Consider the following 22655-nt stretch of genomic DNA (forward strand, 5'->3'; position numbering starts at 1 on the left):
ATCCATTGCTGAAAAGATTATGATAGCATAAATGATGCAACTCAATGAATTAAAGATTGATGTAGGTGGAAATTATTCCATTATTCCATGAATAGTTAATAAGACTTTTGTTAGTTGATAAAACATTGTTCTGAAGGGCTGTCAGTTCTGTTGTTAGTTGGTGACAGTTTTAGACTTAACCATGTCGAGTCTAGTTGTATAGAATTGGGAACAAGTGAGGAGGTGGTGAATGTCGGTATGGATGTTAATGTAAGACTTTGGTTCAATCAATAGCATAACATTCTGCCATTTGAATGTGTCGTGTGTTTGCTATTGTATTATTCTTCATATTGTTCCTCTTGTTATTAATACAACTTGCTGCATGACATAAGTACATAGTTACAGTGATAATATTACTTTCATATTTGGCATGCAACAATACCACTTCCATATCTGACATATAAATACTTCAATATTTGGCATATGAACACTTCCATATCTGGCACATAACAATTGTATTATCTATTCAATATAAAAATACATAAATGATTCACAAGCCTTACAACACAAAGTTTGAGCAAACTTGTCCTTTTTATTCACTGAGAAACTTTTGCACAATGAAAAAAGTTTTCACTTCACAAGAATTTTCAGCATGGTCTACTTGATAAAGCAAAAGATGATAACTACAATGAGGCTCCCTGCTATATATAGGCAGGGCTCTGAGAGAGAAAGTTGGGAGGAACCCAGCACACTTTGAACTATTTTAAAACTAACTTCGACTTATTCAAACTGCAAGTCCTAATGTACTTGACTTGCAATTTGATTACATGTGAAAACTTTATATGTGAAAAGGTCACCTTCAATTACAAGTTGTTTTTCAATTACATGCAATTTGCCAAAAAGAAATTACAAAATGCATGATGAAAAATAAACTAAGTTTCTGATAAAACACGACTCCTATTACATCAAACCTCTATCAAAGAGGTCTTCTTGTCACTAGATTGATAGGATCTGGAAATCTTCAAATTTATACATAGGTGGGAACATTTGCAGAAAATAACACTTTAACCCATGTATTTGATGGCATCAACAAGTCACTGGTTTTCATTTGAACCCATGACTGAAAAAATATTCACAATCCCTCTATTTGGTCTGCTACAACCAGCTTGAAATCAGTCTTAAAAGCATTCTATGCTTTTAATCATTTATGTCAGTTATTAATCCCCTTCTATGGCCTTGTCATGACATTCTTCCCTGTGCCAAACTCCAACCTTGAAATCTACTTGTGAAATGAGAACCATGAGGAATTTTGGGTAATTTGATTGGCATTGTAGGTAGATAAAACATATGCCCTTGGTCTCATAAATGGGAAGTGGAATGCACAAATGCATATATATATATATATATATATATATATATATATATATATATATATATATATATATATATATATATATATATAATGGAAGACAACTTGTAATTGGATATTTGATTTGTGATTACAAGTGGCATTTAGGAAGGTATTTTGCTTGCATTCAGATTCTAAAACTCCAAATGCGAGTAGTTAAATGTTTTCTTTTTGCGTGAAAGGCACTTATGACTAGGTTTTAGAAACCTGATTGCAATTAGGGAATGAAAGAGTCTCTTCTTGGCAAAATGGACGTACAATCAGGGTTTTGAAATCTGTTTACAAGTGGGGAAAACATGTATTTTGAAATTTATTTAGGGGAAAAAAAATTGCATCTTTTTTGCAAAGAACTTTGCATCATTTTTTTGTGGGAAGAACTTGCATTGCTGGAATAATACATTTGATTTTTCAAAACCCAAAATCCTATACACAAATCTTGCAAAAACATTCATGTAGTTTCATGGAGACAGCAAGAAGATCACAACCAAAATAAAATATATACACAAACCCTAGGTGTTTGGAATGAAGAAGGAAAACTTCAGGAAACAACCTACAAAAATGAAATGCAAATGCAAAGAAAAATGGCATACCTCTTTTGAGTCACCAAAAATGTAGAGAAAAATTGCTCAAAAACACAACTAGGTCTTGCTGGGAATAAAAATGCTTAGAGATCTTGAAGACAAATGCCAAAACAAAACTCTTATAGACCAATGTTTCCTGGGGATGGGGGTACTTGGTTACTTAGGGTACCAGTACTGATATGGGTATGACTATTTTTCAAAATAGGAGATGGGGGTACTTGGGTAAATCTTTTCTTTTTTAATATAAAGTAACATTTATAGAAATTTGAAAATACAAGTCATGACAATGGTTTTTCAAAACAAGAACAGTGTTAAAGTTTGTACATGTAATGTATTGTTTTCTGTTTCAGATTTGCAATATGTTTGTAATAATAATATATGATAAATGTTTAGATGCATAACAGAGAAGGTAGACTGTAAACATAACAAGATCATAAATCATTTAACAATGACGTATTGCAAATGATTAACTTCTGATTTGAGCAGTGATAGAGTTTACTGTTAATTAGTATTATATCAAAGTTTCAAACTGATTACATATTGAATTAAGCTTGATAAACAACAAGCTGATAGACAGACAAAAATCAGAAATATTATTCAAGGTCCTTAGTTATGATGCTCTCCACTGAGTACCCAATACTTGGGTACGCATCCCAGGGGTGTAAGTACATGTACCCATGCAACCTAGTTATAGACATTTCAAAGCATCACAAGCCAAGACAAGGTAAAACACCTCCACCATTAATATGTTTCCAAATATGGAGAAACTTCTGTCACAAATGACAAACTTTTCAAGCACAAAATTGCTGGTTGGAACCAAAATGATTACAACTGCAGAATATGGATCGAAATACTTATTTTGGGCTTCTATCACTGTTTTGCAAGTGTTCTTTGCATTCCCAGCCAAAAATGACAGCCTATGGATAAAGGTAAAGTTTTATGTTGGGATTGCAAGTTGAAATGGGCTGGCTTAAGTACGAAAAGGGTGACATTAAAAAGGAAATTGCGTTTCTGAAAACATGTTGCGAGTCCATTTAGTTTTTTAAACAAACAAATTAAGTTGTAGTCAGGCTTTAGAAGCCTGACTCCGAGTAATAGTGTTTATAAAAAACAAACTTTCTTTCCGAAGTTGGGTTTCGTGCTCACATTCATAGGTAACGAACTTTTAAATGTTAAGGAAAATATGTACTTGGGCTTTAGAAACCCGGCTACATATATTAACATGTTTATAAAAGATGTTTTTTTTTCAAACTGCAACAATACCTTCAAATTGGGCTTCAAAATTCAAAATAGAAGACATTTCAACTTATTTTTTTGTTTTAAAAGTGCCGACCATAAGGAAGTCAGGCTTCTACAATGTTATGACAAGTACTTTGCAAAGATCTAAGTAATGGAAGCTTGTAATTCAGGTTTAATATAGCCCAATTGCAAGTTTTAATTTAAACTTAAACTTACATCCTTATATCCTTTTAAAAGCTTAGTCGGGTTTTTAGGCCTTAACTGCAAGCATTTTTAGAACTACAATAAATGACCTTTGAATCATAGCATTAATGTCAGACTCTTTAGTCACAACTTGCAAGTCAAAGACAAAACTCTTTTACTTGTAAATCTCGATTGCAAGTACTTCCATTCTTCATTTTCTCTTGAAAGAAAGCATGTGTGTAAGCGTGCAATGGCTCAAAATGATCGGATTTGAAAAGATGAAAGATGCATGACTTCAAAAACAAAAGCAATCAATTTAAACAAGATAAATTAACCAAATACTTAAGATTTTAAAAAATTGATCACTTGTAGTCAGGAAAATAAAATCCAAATTACAAGAAAGGCTAGGAAAGACAAAACAAAAATATCGAAAAATGACAACTACAGGATGAGAAACTAATACAGTATTAATGTATGACGAATTGCCTTCGAAAATGCCTTCAACATGCCTACCTTAGAGAATTAAACTACAAATTCATGAAAAAACTCAAAGTGTTGGCCCAATTTTGGAAATACAAAATTGTGGACAACAAATGACTCTTACTAGCTCGCTTGTTCTTAGAAACAATGAGGAGTGTAGAATCTAGTTCTCATAGTACCTTAGTATCCATTTGGCTACAGAGTCAAAAATTGAAGATATAAAATGACAAAGGGGATGATACAACTGGCGCAAAGCTAAACTACTTAAAACAAAATGCAAACTTGCATAACCACACTTATTAAAAAAAAAAAAAACTACATAATTCAAACTAGCCAAAAATTGAAACCTTTTGAATGAAGCCGTTAATAGGCTTGGCAAAATAGATGCCTTTTCTGAACAACTTAGAGTACCTTGCATGTTCACAAGGAACTTTCTATAGATGGAGCATGAGTAATGAGACCAAAGTTTGATGCAACTCTCCTTGCCTATAATGTCTCTAGTTGGGATTCTACCTAGTATATCCCAAATTTATCAATTGGGTTTTGTATTATAATGCCCCCTATAGGATTAGTCATTCGTTTTACTAGATTTAGGTTATTTGTACAAATTATCATCCATCCTTACAGTTACAGTTACCTTATTACTATTCCAGCTCAATGACATAAGTAGATGTTATCCAAATTGCTTAAATACCAACATAGGTCTAAGTTCATATTCCACCTTGAGTCTTTCCCTCCAGGCTTTCGAAAGGACCAGAACACTGATCTCTACCCTATCTTGGGACAAGTATCCATTGCTTGAATTTATACAAGCCCTTATTTGGTAACATCCATACTCCCCTCTTAAGCGAAATAGTATATGATAATTAAATATTCTCTCAATATATTAATTATAAATAATTATTTATATATTTAAATATAATTATTTATATATTTACATGTAGTCATCACTTATTAATAGGGTTGCATGGGTACTCGTACGCACACCCCTTGTACTTGTACCCATGTACCCAAGTACTAGGTACACCTATCCCAAGTACCAGGTACTCGGTGGAGAGCATCATAGCTAAGGACCTTGATTAAGATTTCTGATTTTTTTGTTTTGTTTTTAGTTTGCATATCAGCTTGTTGTTTATCAAGCTTAATTCAATACCTAATCAGTTTGAAACTTTGATACAATATTTATTAACAATTAACTTCATCACTGTTCAAGTCAGAAGTTTATCATTTGCGATATGTCATTGTCATATGATTTATGATCTTCTTGTTCATGTTTAAAGTCTGCCTTCTCTGTTATGCATCTAAACATTTATCATATATTATTATTACAACATATAGCAAATCCGAAACTGAAAACAATACATTACATTTGCAAACTTTATTACTGTTCTTGTTTTGAAAAACCATTGTCATGACTCATAATTTCAGTTTTTCTATAAATATAAAAGTATTATTAAAAATAAAGTTTGACATACCCAAGCATCCCTGTTATGAAAAATAGTTGTACCCATACCCGTACCGATAGCCAAAGTACCCCAAGTAATCCCGTCCCTGTGCAACCTTGCTTATCAATCATGATTTTAGTCTGCAGCATGTGCCTGATATAGTATTGAATGAATTCCATAATTTAATCTCTATTACTATGAGTACTGCTGATATGTATTCTTTTCTGAATAGTAAATAATAATTTTTCCTATTCGATGATTCCTTGAGATGATTAGTGATGCCTTACATATATTTTTTAATATTTATATTATATGAGAAGGATGAAGGGTGGAAACTCTACTATCACATCCTTAGTATATAACTCTTCATATTATTTAATATCTGATTCTAACTATTAATTGTACATTTTGGCAGGACAAATACATACCTACGAAATTGTAACAAAAGTTTTGTTTATTCTCTTAACACATGTCCTTAAATCAGATTGTGCCCCCTTGTCTTTAGTAATGATTTTAACGTTGGGCAGTTATAATATGATTGCCTGCAAAGAATGGTGAGTAGGGACGTCCAATCAGAGGTGACTCTTTAACATTACAGATCTTCCACTTGTGAAGCTTCCATGCTTCCATGGAACTAAGGGACGGTAGTTTGAATAGGCCTGATGCATATAGGTTACACAATACAATATGAGCAACAGTCAAACACTCCGATTAATTGCTTTCTCAGAATTAGCAAATATTTGTGTGTTTAACAGTGCCCCAATTCGGCTTCAACAAATACTTCACCGTACAAATAAAGTAGTTTATATTATTTTGTGTTTCACACATAAGGAGCTCTCGATACTCTTCTATTTTCAATCTTATTGTAACATCCCCTATCAAATACACGTGAATCTTATTATGTTGTTTTCAATAATGTTATTGATTAATATTTATTTCTTTTACATAGCAGTAGTAATTGTTCAATATATATTTTAATATTTGCTTTTTAATTTATTCATTACTTATTTATTTTATATTTCAATTTTGTTGTGGTGTGATTTAGTTTTAGATTTTATTACTAGGAGAGGGATATTACAATCCTACCTAGGAGAATTATTCTATTCTCCAAGTGTCTAAGTCTCAATTGAGAGTCGAGCGTTGGGCCCTGATACTAATTCTAGAACAAGAGTCAGGGTCTGACATCAAAAGTGGATCTTCAATTGAAGAGAAGGGCAAAGCTAAGTGAAAGGGAAACAAGTTCAAAATGCTTGATTGAAGCCTGATAAGAATTCTTGAATGTTCCATTTGAGTGTTTCAGACCCGACAAGTAGTTTTGAAACCTTTGTCGAAACCCGATGCTCGAAATAGAATTGTGTTAAAGGTGAAGATATAAGTTCGAGGCAATGAAAGGGGCATGTTCCAAAGGTAGTGATGGAATTCGACAAGAGGTTTGAAACTTATTATAAAGCATTCCGGGCGTGAAAGTGGTTTAGGAACTATGTGCACTCCTTGCTATGTTTTAAAAAGGATTTTTCTAAGGCGTGAAAGAAAGGATAGAGGCATCATTTTAACAGTACCAAAGTGAGAAGTGGAGTCGAACAGGTCAAATAGAATTTGACTCTTTTTGAAAAAAAATGAGGTGGGGTGTAATCAATTGTACAACCATTAGCAGGCTCCTCAGTAGTTGCCACCAACTCCAACAAAAGAGTGTGGAAAGTGTTTACCATATAGGGTAAACAGATACTTATTGCATTAATAGATTGGAGTGTAGTACAGAACAAATACTTTATTCATATAAGCACATATGCAATTCCAATTACAATGATGATCCAATAGTCCATTCAGACGATGTACATATACTTTCCCGAAGGGGTGACTCAACCGTCACGTGCCCTTTCAGATACCAATTCTATTCGTACTTTTTACCGACAACATCACCCCCCAAAAAGTAAAGTCGTCTCTGGACGACAAAAATAGAGAACTTATACATCACAACTCAAAACAAAAAAAGACTCAAAACAACTAATCCACTAATTACATCAAAGTTCACAACTAAGAAGGACGCGTCCCTGGTGTGGTAGATGTCTGTGCTCTAAGCTCGTTCAATTTTGCTTGTAGGTCACGCACTTGCTTGGTCTGAGTCTCCAAATCTGTTTTGGCCTCTATCTAAATTTCCAAGGCTGATTGCATCATCTTGGCAATCTCTCCAAGCTCTGCCTTCTTTGCTGCTGATTCCTGCTATAGCTGACTCTTCTCCTGCCTAGCCTCATCTAGCTGAGCAATAAATGCTAGCCTCTTAGACTCCTAGGATGCTCTTTCTGACTCTCGAGTTTCTCTCTCTATAGTTAGGTCTGCCTTTACTATTGCTAATCTAGTAGCTGACTCCTCCTGAGCTGTCTCTGCCGCTACTTGGTTTGCCTGGCTCCTTCGAAGATTGGACTACCTCACGAGTGAGAGTCTTTATGCAGCTCTCCACAACTGTTTGTTTGGTAGTGGCCCAATCCTGGCGCATCTCTGAAGTCTCTACTCTAGGCCACCCACGCTCCTCGAAACAGACTAAAAAGGTAGCTGCGCACCTTACTCTCATGAAGGATATGATGTGCTCTAGCTCCTGTACCACTAAATCCAAAGCTTGTTTCTACGTAGAGACCACCACTTGGTGACCCTAAGTCACTACATCAGCAAGAAATGTCTCCACATCCTCTCCCATCGATGTCTTTGGCTCCATTGTAGGCTGTTGGGTACCCATAGCCGCCTTCACTGCTTCTACCATCCGCTTCGCAGTGCTATTTGTTGAGGAGTGTGGTATCTCATCGATCTGCTTCAGGTGACTCTTCTCCACCTGTGTCTACGTGCCTACAGGATCTCCTTCTAGGGCTACTTCCTGCTCAGGTGAAAGAATGCTTGACGCCCGTGATGCTGGTGTGCATTTAAACCTCGTACTCAAGTATGTGCTCAACTTCTGAGATTTGCTTGCTCTGCTCGGCTCCTCTTCTACTGGCGTTGCTAACAATGTTGCATCTACTGTAACCACCGTGTCTTAGCCTACTACATCTAAGTGAACAATGGGTGTCCTCAAACCCTCACCTGTATCTGCTTGTACCGATATCTCTATTACTCCCTCTTGAGTCTCTACCTCCTCATCGGGTATAAGTATCTCAGACCATACCTCTGGTATGATTGGCAAAGCCTCTCAGACAACCCCTTCTGGTAACTCCATCGTTGCCTCCAGTACAGTTGTCGTCAGTGATGGATGTGACTTTGTCCCTACTATGGCTACGGCCTCCAAAATGGTCGTATCTGACTGAGCCGCTACGTTGACCGGGGTCATCATCACTGGTTGCTTGAACTGAACAAACCTTGGGATATGTGCTGTACCCGTCAAAACCAAATGCGTTGTTGCTGAAAGTGTGGGTCACAGAAATAGTAGTGGTGTTGTCGTGATCACTTCCACCTCCTCGTCATCTTCTTCCTCTTCGTTGTTCCCACTCTCGTTGGAAGAAGTCTCTTGTTGATCACCATCAGTATCTCCTACATCCTGTCTTGGTCGCTTCTACCCGACCGTAGTCTTGTTGCCAAGTGTGTCTAGGTGTCTCCATTGCATGATAGGGGGCTTGCTTGGCGCGAGTGGCCTAGGCTTGGCCTCCATCCTGTCGTGGGTTATCATCCGTGTTATTGCCAGCAAGAATAACCCAACTGCATAGTGTGGCATGTAGAATGTCTTATGCTGCAGTGTCATGAATTCGTACATTCTTTCTGCCAATAGTGCAACCCAATCATACACTCTCCCTTGTAGGATCCTATTCATCATTGCGACTTGCTGAAATGAGATGTCGAATGCGCGGCTCAATCTTGTGAGTGGACTTCTTACTAAGTCCATGAGATAGCGCCAGTGCCCTTCCTGAAATTTGGACTTCTTCACTCCTCTCCCCTTCGAAGTGTTCATGAGGGCTTCTTTCTCTATTTGCAACAAATTCCTGCATACCAACTGTATCAACTGCACCTTCACCTCTCGACTTATTTTTTCGGCTGCTTGTCAATTTTCTTTCCACCTTGTGCGTGACTAGGTACTCTAAATACCCGTGTGAAATCTGGTGCTTTGAATGAAATTACAAGGTCTTGTCCAAGGTAGGCAAACGAACTAGTTCGAGAGAACCTAACATAAGTCTACCATCGTGTGCAGTAAACCTTCGTAATCTCAAATGCAAAATACGGGCATTCGTATTGCCCACTCCACCTGTGCCTTTCAAATGCTGTTTCTCACAAGGTGATTTTCAGGTCTCCTGCCACCATTTCCTGCATTCTGCTCTATTCAAGCCCTCAAAAGAGATATTTTGTGTTGTGAGGTGATCGGTTGCTAGTTGTGCTGCCTACTTGCCCTTCTTTTTACTTGTGCCTGTGCTTGTGCCTCCTGTAACACGCACTCCTGACGACAAGGTCTTCACATTTCTGTTCATGGTTGTGCTCGCTACTGAATCTTCCTCTTAACTTCTTTTTCCAAGCTTTCTTTCCTGTTGACTGCTTAATTGTCACCTCCTTTGTCTTTTTGCTTGTTAGAAATGGTTGTAGATGGTGAAATGGTTCCACAACTATCGTCTGCCAATCCCTTGCGTGAGTCCAACCATTCGGTATGCTTTCTCTCCTTCTACTTGTGCTATGTACGAGTGGTACGACCTTTGTCGGCTGACTTTATGCACTCTACGTTGTTTTCCTTGCTGCCGTACAGGACCTCTGATGCTATTCCTCCAATTTGTAGGATTTTCATTCTGTTGATGTTTGTCGTACTATGTTCTTAATACCTTTCCACTCAATGGTATGGTATTTTATAAATGGTGTGGAACTCCATTTAGTATTTAGACATACCATATAGTATTAAAAATCGTGCTTTAACAATGTACTTTCCTCCTTGTTGTACGCCTGTACGATCACTCCAATTACTGTTCCCACAAGACTTGTCCTATAGCCATATGGCAGTATGGTGCAAACTTGTTCTACTGTGTTTACCGTGTGGTTATACTACTTACCTCTTCTCCCTCTTTATCTCCTGCTGGGTTGTACGGTGTTTTGTTCTTGTTTGACAAGGTCGTATGATGGGCAATTTCCAATTTCTCCTCCGTTTGTTTCTTGTTCGACAAGAAGGTTGTATGGTGGGCAATTTCCAACTTCTCCGTCCGTACGATTTTCCTGCGTATGTCTTGTGGTTGTGACCATACGATGCTTTTCCCTCTAGGTTCTGTGTCCGTTTAGTATGCAAAGTACTTCCGTGTGTTATAATCATGTATGTCTATGCTGTACGGTAGTCTATTTTCTTCACTAAGTATCGTTCTGTTACTTCCGTACGCCGTACGATAGTCTTTTTCTTCCCAATATACCGCTATTATTGCTGTACGGTAGTATATTTTGCTCTATTGTGTCCGTACACCGTATGGTGCATGTGATGGTCTTTCTCTTTTCTCCCTTCTGTATGGTGATCACTTAAAAGTATTGCTTTCTAGCCCTTAAGGGTCGTATGGTTGTGCTATGCTTTTCAAGGCTCGTTCTCTTTCTGAGCTATACGGTATATAACTTTTCTTTTTCCTCTCTTTCTGAGCTGCACCTTTTCCTTTATTATTATTACATATATACAATTGTTGCTATTATCTACTATTTATAATTATTATATTTTTATATTGCCTCTGAGTCGTTCATCGGGGTCTCATTCTCTCCCGGGACCTTATTCGGTTCATGATATATTTTTAATTTCGACCTGTTTACTGCATTTGTCACCTCCTTTTTGTCAAGCGTCCATAGCTTTATTGCTCTGTTATCACCTACTTCACAAATTTTATATGGCCTAACCTACTTCATCTTAAATTTGCTTGGTTTGATCTCGTTATGCCCATTATACTTTAATACCAATTGACCTGGCTGAAACCTGTTCAGTTTTAAGTTCTTGTCATGCCACACCTTGCACCTGTAGTGTGAAACTTTAGTAGCCCATTGTGCTTGTAATCGTGGTTCGTCAAGTTTATTCAGGTTGTGCAATCTTTCCCTTAGACTTTCCATATCTCCCAACTTGTTTTCGATTTGTGATATTGCTATCAGGATTTAACCATGTGATTTTTGAGTCAAACTCATTGACCCATGTTTCATGAGTAGTGATTCAATATGAATCCATCTCTCATGAGAATAAATGTAACACTTAGCACTCATTGGATCTAGGTGATGCTCACAGGGATGAAGCACAAGGACTTCTTGGGAGGTCACCCATCGCAATACTACTCTAGCCTAAGCGCGCTTAACTACGGAGTTTCCTCCATGGTTAAACCCAAAGCTTGCAACCCCATTTGCAAAACCTTCACCAAGTGTTGTGCCTTATGAATCATTCATTAGAAAGCCCCTTAAGCTCATCAATTGATAAGTAGGAGATAATTTCCACAGCAAGTCAAATTGTAATATTGCTATCAAGATTTAATTGTGTGGATTTTTGAGTCAAACTCATTGACCCATGTTTCATGAGTAGTGATTCAACATGAATCCATCTCTCATGAGAATAAATGGAACACTTAGCTCTCATTGGATCTAGGTGATGCTCATAGGGGTGAAGCACTGGGACTTGTCGGGAGGTCACCCATCCCAGTACTACTCTAGCCTGAGTGCGCTTAACTATGGAGTTTCCTCCATGGTTAAACCCAAAGCTTGCAACCCCATTTGCAAAACCTTCACCAAGTTTTTGATCACTATTCGTAGACTTGGTACCATGAACTCTGGTACTGCAGCTTCCTGACCATACATCAACTGGAACGGAGTGTGTCCTGTGGTGACTTTATACAAGGTATAGTATGCCCATAGTGCTGATGACAACTTTTCCTCCCAATCCTCACCTTCAACTACGTAGGACTTGTAGATTACTGCAACCAAGATTTTGTTCGTGGCTTCCACTTGTCTGTTTTCTCTAGGATAGTATGGGCTCAATAGAGTGGTATATTTTGAATTCTGTGGTCAGTCGCTGTATGACGTGATCGACAAAATGTCCCCCATGGTCGCTTGTCAATTGTAGTAGGATTCCATACCTTGTGATGATATGCTCGTAGATGAATCTTGCCGTGCTTATTGTAGAGTTGTCCAGTAGGGCCCACGCCACTACCGACTTGGTAAGGTACTTTGTCACTACCACAATGTACTTGCATCTTCGGGTTTTACTTACCTTGAGGGGTTTGACAAAGTCGAACACCCATCGTTCAAATCATTCCTGTGCGTGTGAAGGGTTCAGAGGCATGAAATCCCTCTTCAGTGGTTTCCTAGCCCTCTGATATGTATTGCACGCAACGACCCACTCCCTGGCATTGTTCTGCACGGTTGGCCACCATAACCTTGCTAGAAGTATCTTTCGCGCAATTGTATCTGGCCTCATATGTCCTCCTATGGGTCCTTCATGTGCTTCCTCCAACACCTTCGATAGTTCTTCTAGAACACATCGTTGTACAATTTGGTCGGGTCCCATCTTATACAACAACCCATTGATCAACTGAAACATTCGACTCCTTAGCACTAGTTTCCTCCTCTCATTTGGCAGCATTTCCCTAGGAAATTGCCCTGTCAAAAGATATTCCGCAATACTCGCATACCAAGATGGTAGTACGACAATCTGGAATAGTTGTGTTGGGAAATTGTCGTTGACTCCCTCTGGAGGTTCTCTCGATTTGATCCTTGATAAATGATCCGCGCTTACATGGCTTTTCCCAAGCCGTACCACAATTTTGAATGTAAATTCTAGTAACAGTAATAGCCATTTGCTTATTAGTCCTTGGATGATCAGCTTGTTCACAAGATATAACAGTGCTTGATGATCTACATAAAATATGAATGGAGTTGCGATTAGATAATGTCTAAAATTTTGTACGGCGTATGCCATTCCGAGAGCCTCCCGCTCTGTTGTACTATAATTCTTCTCTGCTTTAGATAGTAGTCTATTCGTAAAGTACACTGGATGATCTAATTCGTGATCACTTGTCTGTGCTAACGTTGCTCCAATTGTGTAGTTCGATGCGTTGACATGGATATGGAACTCCTTGTCCCAGTTCGGATAAGCCAAGATAGGTGCTGTGGCTAACCGTGTTTTTAGTCCTTCAAAGGCTTCATTCTGCTCTGCTTCCAATGTGTAGGGTTCGCTCTTGCAAGTTAGTTTGTCGAGCGAGTAAGGTATTTTGGCAAAATTCTTAATGAACCTTTGGTAGTATCCTATGTGTTCGAGGAATGATTTCACCTCCGTCAGATCAATCGACGGTGGCATTTCCAAAATTACCTGGATTTTGTCAGGATCCATCTTTAATCCTGCTTTGGATGCAATGTGTCCCAATAGCTTTCCCTATGGTACCATGAATTTGCACTTCTTTAGGTTAGTGCCTGTCTCGCTCGTTCGCATCTTTCCATGCATTCTTTGAGTGCAGTCAGATGCTTGTCCTCCGCACAAAAAATTGACCAATTGTCCAAAAATGCCTTGAAGTTTTCGACTAACATCTTTTCGAAGATGTGCAAGATACTTCTCTGAAATGTTGCCAGGGCATTGCATAGTCAGAATGACATTCTATTCTAGGCATATACTCCATCTTCTACTATGAAGGTTGTTTTGAGCCTATCTTCTTCCGCAATGAATATCTGGTTGTAGCCAGAAAATCCATCCATAAATGAATAGATTTCATGCCCTACAACTTCCAAAATACTATCAATGAATGGTATCGGGAATAGATCCTTAATCATTACTGCATTCAGGCATCAAAAGTCCACAGATATCCTTATTTGAGTGGTGTCCTTAAGAGATCACAATCGATGATATCCACTCACTCGTCTGTACCCTAAGAATAATGATTGCTTCAAGCATTCGGTTGATCTCATCAGTGACTCGTGTGACATAGCTTTTGTTCATCCAGTACGATCGCTTCTGTACGGGTATTGGTCCTTCTCTCAGTGGTATACGGTGGATGAATAGTTCTGGTAGTAACCCTTTCAGATCCTTATACGTCCATGCAAAAACATAAAAAATATTCCATGAATATTTTAAATGCTACCGCTTTCAGAATTGGATTCCAATCATCTCCCACAAAAATATTTTTCGGGTTAGCCTCATCCCCTAAGTTCATCGTTTTTATTGTAGGTTCTTCGTATTTAATAGGTTTGTCTTCACTAAATGTATGCGCAGGTGTTTCATCTATCTGCGCTTCTCCTTCCTTCACTTCTCTATACTCCTTTGGGAATTCATTTTTCTCTCCTTTATTTCCATCCTCGACCCCTAACAAGTTACAGCTCAGAAAGAGCTCATAGTCCTCCATCTGCCGAGAGTAGGCCATTCACCAAGTCCAAGTTGTCATCGCTAGACCCTCCTTCCAATCTCAGTATTCCTTTTTCGTTAGGCTCCATTCGTTTCTTCCCTTCATCATCTCCTTCACCTTTGCCTTTGGAATCCGACGATGCTGCCTCCTCTCCTACCATCTGTGTATGTAGGTCAATTATAAATCTCTGACCTCCGCTTTCCATGGACAGAGTATTCCGTTTCCAATCATGTTTTACTTTTGCTTGTACTAGCTAGCTCCGTCCGAGGATGACATTGTACCCTTTTCTTTTTAATGGTATAATCATGAAATCTAGTAAGAATGGTTATCCCGATGGTTATAGGTTATGCCATCAGAGTCTCTAAAGGCTTGATCCCGTGCTGATCGACAGTGAGCAGTTGAAATGTAGGTGGCTATAATGTAGGTTGCCCCAACTTCTTCCATATATCTTCCGATAGTACATTCACTCCTAATCCTTCATCTACGATTGTGTCCGTAAGAATGGTTCCTAGAATACCCATCTCTACTACTGCAGGGTGTCTTCCTATGGTGAGCGCAAGTAGCATTGGGTCTGCCATGGTCGTTTCGCTTCCATGTTGTGTGTATTTTCTTGGCTCTTTTTTCGTCTTCGGAAGTGGTGTCATGTTCAGGATTATAATCCGTAGCTGAGGCATTGTAAGAAGAAGGTCATTCAGCTTCATGGGAACTTCGACTTGCATTACCTACCGTATGATATTTTGCTCTACTAGGTTCCTCCTTGAAGTGCCGACAGTGTCCTTTGTTTGCAATTTTTCAATCTCCATTTCTTTTTCTAATTCTGCTCGCGCCTGCTGCAACCTTTTCTTTTCCTCTGTAGATCTAGATAAATTTTTGCTTGCGTGCGAGTGATGGTTAATGTCTCCTCATCATCACATGTTTCTATACTTAACAAGTTCACCCTGGGTTTAGGGCATTTTAAATCCTCATGGTCGCCAGGGCCACACCATATGCACAATAGGTGTGGTGTTCCCTTCATAGTATAGTCTCTGGTGAAGTGTCCCTAGAGGTTGTATGCACGGGCATTGTATCATCGGCTGTCCACTCGGATTGTTTTGTATCCGGCTTTGGCCCCCATTATTGTTATTGTCCTGTCCGCATCGGTTATTGTTACGGTACCCTCTTGAGGTTGCATCATTGTTCGTATTCATTCTTGCTTCTGAGGTGGACACTTCCTTTGTTAGCAATCCTTGTTGGTGTCCCTTCATTTTCATATTGAACCGACATTCCTTGGTGGAATGTCTTGCAATTTGGCAGATATCGCAAAATTCTATTTCAGACAGGAGCCCTCTGTGTCGCCCTCCTCACAATCGATACACCACAGTTCTCCTTCTCTTGCTTGGCCAAGATTCTTTTTAATGTTTTTGAATTCCATCATACGTAACATATTCTTTGGAGTGCTCAGACCTTTTTACTTGATTCCTCGTCGCTACTGCTTCCAGAGGATGAATTTTCTGAGTCTGATGATATATCCTTCTTCTTTTTGCTTCTTTTTTGCTCACTCTCCAAGTCTAGATTGTTTCACATGTTTTACAGTGTCTGACTGGATTGACCATCCCATCGCCATTAAACTTCGGCAATTTTTCTTAGGTCCTACCATTGTTAATTTCTTTTGAATCTGTGGTACTTGCTATGCACTTCGTTGTTCTGAGTACTTGTGCTGTTCTGCAGAAACACGCCACTTTGGACAACCACGCTACTTTGGACAACCGTATTGTTTGGTGTAAAGAGATCTTCTTCAAGCAAAGTTGTTCGATTCTCTACCTGTATCCATTCGTCAGGTGTATTAGGAATGAAGAGTTCACCCCATGCCCGTGCTTCTTTGGTACTTCGAGCCATGCAGGTTCCTTCCCTTCCGTTCGGATTCTCTACCCTTGGTGTATGCAAGTTTAAGAACTCCTCCCTTGTCTCTTCTACCAAATTCAATCTTTGGCGCGTTTCTTCAAGCAAGTCCTTGACACTCCTCGGTCTGCTGGGTGAATGCACTCTCTCTGTTTGTTCTCCTTCACCACTTTGGTACCCATCGGTGAGCTGTTGGAATTTTTGTTTGTGCTTCGCCTGCTGTGTGAGTATTAATGCTTCCCATGCTGTGCGTATCTCATCATTGTCTTTTATTTTATTCGTATCCTTATTATGCAAATTCGGCATTAATCTTCATAACACCTCTTGTATACCAGGTTCGACTGGCAACTACGCCAAATGTTTACTGTACAGAGTAAACGGATACTCATCACATTAATAGATTAGAATGTAGCACAAAACATATACTTTATTCATATAAGCACATAAATAATTCCAATTACAATGATGGTCCAATAGTCCATTCAAATGATGTACATAGGGGTGACTCAACCGTCATGCGTCCTTTCAGATACCAATCTCTTTTGTGTTGTCCCTGTAGATGACAAGTTTATTACTAAATTTGTATACTGAATCAAAATAGACGAACTGAAAGTTTGTATGCTGAATCAAAATAGTCGAACTGAAAGTGAAACAAAGCATCACAAAATAGGAGACACTGAACACAACTATGACATGGAAATACAAACCGTGGTGAGTAATGCTGCCAGGATATACTGTCCTATTCCAGCCTCACAAATCTGAAACCAATTACAGTCCTTAAGGGCTCCAATGCTAAAGAGTCTCCGCACCCTCCTTCAAGAGAACCAACTCCTACAAATGAGCACATACTCAAGTATCAACTTTCTCATAACATAAGCAGCCACTTGAGTAATCTGAGCATCAACTCAAACAATTCTTAGAGATCTAACCTTAAGATCATTACAGCCAATAGAATAAAAGCTGATTACAGCCTGTGAGATAAATTCTTTACAAGATAAGTAGACAAGTTGAATAGATTTCAGATATGTCACCTGTAACGTCAAGAATCATTCTGTAAACTGAATCCAAGCTGAATGTATCAATCAACAAATATAATCTGAGACTAAGCTTGTCTAGAATGAATTTGATAGAACATTATTAGATCAGTGTTCGATGTTATAATTTGATAGAGAGGATCTTCAAAAGAAATAGAGAAACTTTTGACAAACAACAAAGCCACTGTCACTGTTATACCCTTAATAAATCTTTACCAGTTTCAGCACCTTTGCATATTTTTCTCATCAACCATCTTTAACTGAAAATATCCTTTAATTCTTCATCTTTGACAACACTGTAATATTTATTCATGTATTCCTCACAACATCATTTTCCACAGCTGCACCCACCTTTTGAATTAAGTGAATATTTATAATGAGCGCTGTAGTAAGGAAGTTTGAAGAGGTTACAAGCTGTTATTTAACTGCTACGCCAAACGTAAACCTCTATCCATTGTGGACACTATTTTACTCATCGATGATAAATTGTCTAGAGAATTTAGCGATGACAACAAACAATATAATCGGTTGTCAACAGCCCACGTGGCTTAGAAAGGACAAACTGATGATAAAATTATATTTCAATACCATTCAAATGTTTTAAGAGGTGACTTCAGAGAGATGTGATACGTCCCTGTTAGTCCATTCAACTCTGACATATTTTTTTGAATTTTAAGCCGCCTTTGGTTTGAGATCATTGTGTTGAACATTGACCCAATAAATGTCCACCGCACTTCATAAACACGTGCATTTCTTCAGTTATTTGAACAATGTTTTTGTTGTGATATTGCAATCAGGATTTAACTGTGTGATTTTGAGTCAAACTCATTGACCCATGTTTCATGAGTAGTGATTCAACATGTTTCACCCCTGTGAGCATCACCTAGATCCAATAAGTGCTAATTGTTCCATTTATTCTCATGAGAGATGGATTCATGTTGAATCACTACTCATGAAACATGGGTCAATGAGTTTGACTCAAAATCACACAGTTAAATCCTGATAACAATATCACAATTTGACTTGCTGTGGAAATTATCTCCTACTTATCAATGTTTTTGTTATTAGCCGATAGGCTATTATAGGTGGACATTTCAGCCCAAACCTGTCCGATACTTAAAACCACTAATAGTTTCAAAAGTGATTTGAGGAGATTGTATTCTATATTTTTAATAAATATCTAGTTTGCGTATCGATCAAACAAAATCAATGATTTGATCTGATTGCAATCTTTCATAATAAAATGATCTAATCCGATTGCAATCTTTCGTAATAAAGTGAGTATCTTTGGTTTCATCTTTGCCACGGCACTGCACCAACTAAGATTGTTATTAAATAGATATGAAAAATGCTTCAAGAATAATGGTTCATGAGAAACATTTTAATTGATGGCTCCTTTTGCCCTGATTTCGTAAAACAAAACAACAAAAACTTGTATTGATCAGGGATTCGTTTCCTGACTGTGAAGAAAGTTGTGTGTGGTTGTACGATTTCGCATGAATATTTTGGGATCATTGAAAGATGTGTGCGCAAATGAGTGACAAAATGCTCTTTTATAGCATTACTTCTGATGAGTCACAAAGTAGGAGTGTTCTGATAAGGTTTCTTCATTTTGCTTTTTTGGAAAGACAAATGCAAGGAGAAAGAAACTAAAAGTAAATCTGAATGGGAATGCACATCCTCACACTGCACTTTTCGATAGAGGCTATCATAGTCCTTATTTTCCTAGTAACAATTCTGGAAAAGGCGAGAACTATTTGCTCCTTTTATGAATTGTACAGCATTTCGAAATTTCTTGAAATATTTCTCCCAATTCAATAATAGTGATGTTGAGATATTGTCATGAAAGGGAGCTGTCTATGTAACTATAGGGAATTTATATATAAAAATAAAAATAAATTGGGCCAGCAAAAGTTGAGTGTCTCATGGCTGCATGGACACTCATTCATGAGAGGTGTTGCAAAATATATGTAGATTTTTAAGTTTGCAAAAATCTATAAAAAGATCATTAGATTTAGAGACTTGCAAAATATAGTCTCAAAACTAACATCAATTACAGCTGTTCTAAAACAATTACAGAGATACCCCTTAATAATTTGAACAAGTTAATTTTAAATCTATGTTTATTCATATTTAGTTTTCCCTTACAATTGTATTTATTTATGCTACTGTTTGTGACTTTCATTTATCAATAGATTGGAAGGATACATTGTCAAACACCCAATGTAAAAAGCCTTTTAAAATAGACATAAAAAGAATTATCTTCTAGATTCAATAGTTTTTCCCAACTGTATGTAATGAAGAAAATAGATGTATTTGAATTTGAATTATTAATTGTATATAGACTATTAGTGCCATTAGGTTTGATTTTGAAATTTGTGTATGCATTTGAGTAAAAACTGGAAACATAATTATTTTCCTACCTTGAAAATTATACAAGATGATAATATACTTGTAAGTACCCTAGTAGTATAGCATATTTTTATCAAAGATTGAGGCAAACAATTAGATGAACATACCCTAAAATGGTGGGTTTTCTTTTAAAAGACAGTATGGCCAGTTCATTACAAAGGAATTGTAGAACTCAAACCCTTGAGATATTTATGTCAATTAGAGGAGAATAAGTTTTTCACTTGGTAAATGAGGGCCCATTTTTGTTTTTGAATTAGATTTTTAAGATGAACATACCCTAAAATGGTGGGTTTTCTTTTAAAAGACAGTATGGCCAGTTCATTACAAAGGAATTGTAGAACTCAAACCCTTGAGATATTTATGTCAATTAGAGGAGAATAAGTTTTTCACTTGGTAAATGAGGGCCCATTTTTGTTTTTGAATTAGATTTTTAAGAGCTGGATAGAGGCGTCACATTCACCTTCAATTTGAACTCTCTGTTCGAAGAAGATGCCACCATGGGAATACACAGACATATGAAGGCCACAATGCCCTACAGCTCGGAACACGCCATTTTTTCTTTTGCACTGATATATTGCATGTTGTAGATAAAGAGCAAAATGAGTTGATATAGGCAGTTCCCTACATTAAAGATAAATTTGCCCAATGGAAAATTGACAAATCCACGTAGTTTTGTTACAACTACTAGACTTGTAGAACACAGGAGGCGGTTAAGCACGAATCCCGAAGGGGAATGTTCGTAGTTAGTCCAACAATGCCCCCCTCAACATTACCCGAGGAGATTCGAACTTATGACCAAGCTCTGATACCACTTGTTACAAGCTAGAGTTGCTGTTGCACCAAAAGATCAACTTGTCAATGCCCAATACAACCACTAGACTTATAGAACATAGGAGGCAGTTAAGCCATGCCACAAATCCTGAAGGGGAATGTTGGTAGTTAGTCCAACAACTTCAACCTAGCATGATTTGCGTGTGATTTGTTACTTCAACAATTTAGATATATGAGGCCACACATAGTCTCCAATACAAATATCCACCTTTCTTCTTTACTTTCACTTTTTGTATTCACTGATGCACAATAGCTTGAAACTGCTTCGACCATTTCTCCTCACATGTTAATGTCAAATCTTTTTAACCCACACATATAGCCCTTCATTTTTCTATCTTCTCTCATTCCTTACTTTACCTCACACCTTTCTTTCTATATCTTATTTCTACAATTTCTCTTTGATCTTCTCTATCTATCCATCTATTCATTTATCTATTTACTTAATTTACTTACTATCCATCTATCACCCTATAGAACTTTATCATTTTTTCTCTTTACCTCCACTTAGCCACCGTTAAGCATCACACACTAAAAATGAATTTAAGCTTGGAAAAAAAAGTCAACTTTGACTATTTAACACTTTTAGCCTAAAGAATCAGGGCTTAGTGTGTGATGTTTAAGCCATCTGCCTCTACTCCATACCTCCTAGTTTGACATATCTCTCTACCTCTCTCTATTTATTTCTCATTAAGTCAATGCTCTTTTTTTCCAAATCTGTATTGCTTATCTTATAGAAGATTTCGTGAATAGACAAAGGGTGAAGAAGATTAACAAACCAAATGTAATCATGTACACTACATGACTAGAACCATGTTGTATTATGCTTCTATTTAATCCTCTCATATTGTTTTTAAATCCAACCTGAGCTTTGAGCATTGTCATTTCCTGAGCCAAACATATTACTACTTATTTAAACAACTAAGGGAAACTCAAATAAACTTTATGTAATCACCATTAAATTCTTAGAAAGATCTATAACACATATGAGAAGGAATACTAGTAGTGCTCACTGAAGATAAAAGCTTGAGGTAGATTGCCTAATATTTCCTTGTGAATGGGAGGTGTGCAATAAATAGCTTCTTTGGTAAAGGATAAGTGTATTATTGGATAACATGGGTAAAATATACATAAAATATTGTAGTATAAGGAAGCCATATGTAATCAACAGAAGCAAAAACTATATGAACATAGAACCAAAAATTAGTCTTCTAGAGACGTGTGGAATGGAACATCACATCTTCAGGTTTGTACTTGAGGGTGAATATACTACCTCTTGGTTCATTGTTTGTCAGTATTTGGAGTGTCATATACTTAGCGGATCCAAACTAAAAACAAACATCTCACTATAGAGTACTCAACATTATGAAATCACTTAAAAAGTTAATTTGCATTCTAGCATTCAACTGATTACTAACATGGCTTCCAGTTTAAGAACAACTAAACTTTTATATCAAATGTCTCAAAAACTCAAAATTTCATGCTCAAATAGTAGTTCAAATATTTCTTGAAATGTATTAGGAACTAGACATTTTAGGAAATGTCATAGGATGAGCACATCAGTATCATTTCCGTAGTCACATTTGACCTTTACTTAAACAAAGTTCTAGGGAACACTCAAATATCAAAATTTTCTGTCAAAATAATAACTAGGACATACAACTGCTATGGTTAGCAAGAGGTCTTTCCAATTTGCTAAAGTTAAATTTCAATGCAGAGAAAACCATATGATAGGATCCACAATTTATGATGTAAACAAAACCATCATTATGATCTTAGAGTGAATTTCAAATAAGAAATAAATGATTATCATATATTTAGGGACCAAAAACAACTTAAAATGGAGCACAGGGAGAATTGTGGATCACATCACAATTGAGACAGAATAATAAATAATA

The 22655-nt window shown here is 37.3% G+C and overlaps 1 protein-coding gene across 3 annotated transcripts in view; it reads left to right on the forward strand.

Moving 5' to 3' along the window:
* LOC149567388 (ankyrin repeat domain-containing protein, chloroplastic-like) overlaps window positions 1–22655 on the forward strand; it is a 145713-nt gene that overhangs the window by 117425 nt on the left and 5633 nt on the right. The gene's annotated exons all lie outside the window — the stretch shown is intronic.

The sequence above is a fragment of the Cupressus sempervirens genome, chromosome 3, assembly GCF_028749045.1.
Source record: "Cupressus sempervirens isolate cs-2001-9-10 chromosome 3, ASM2874904v1, whole genome shotgun sequence".
Lineage (NCBI taxonomy): Eukaryota > Viridiplantae > Streptophyta > Pinopsida > Cupressales > Cupressaceae > Cupressus > Cupressus sempervirens.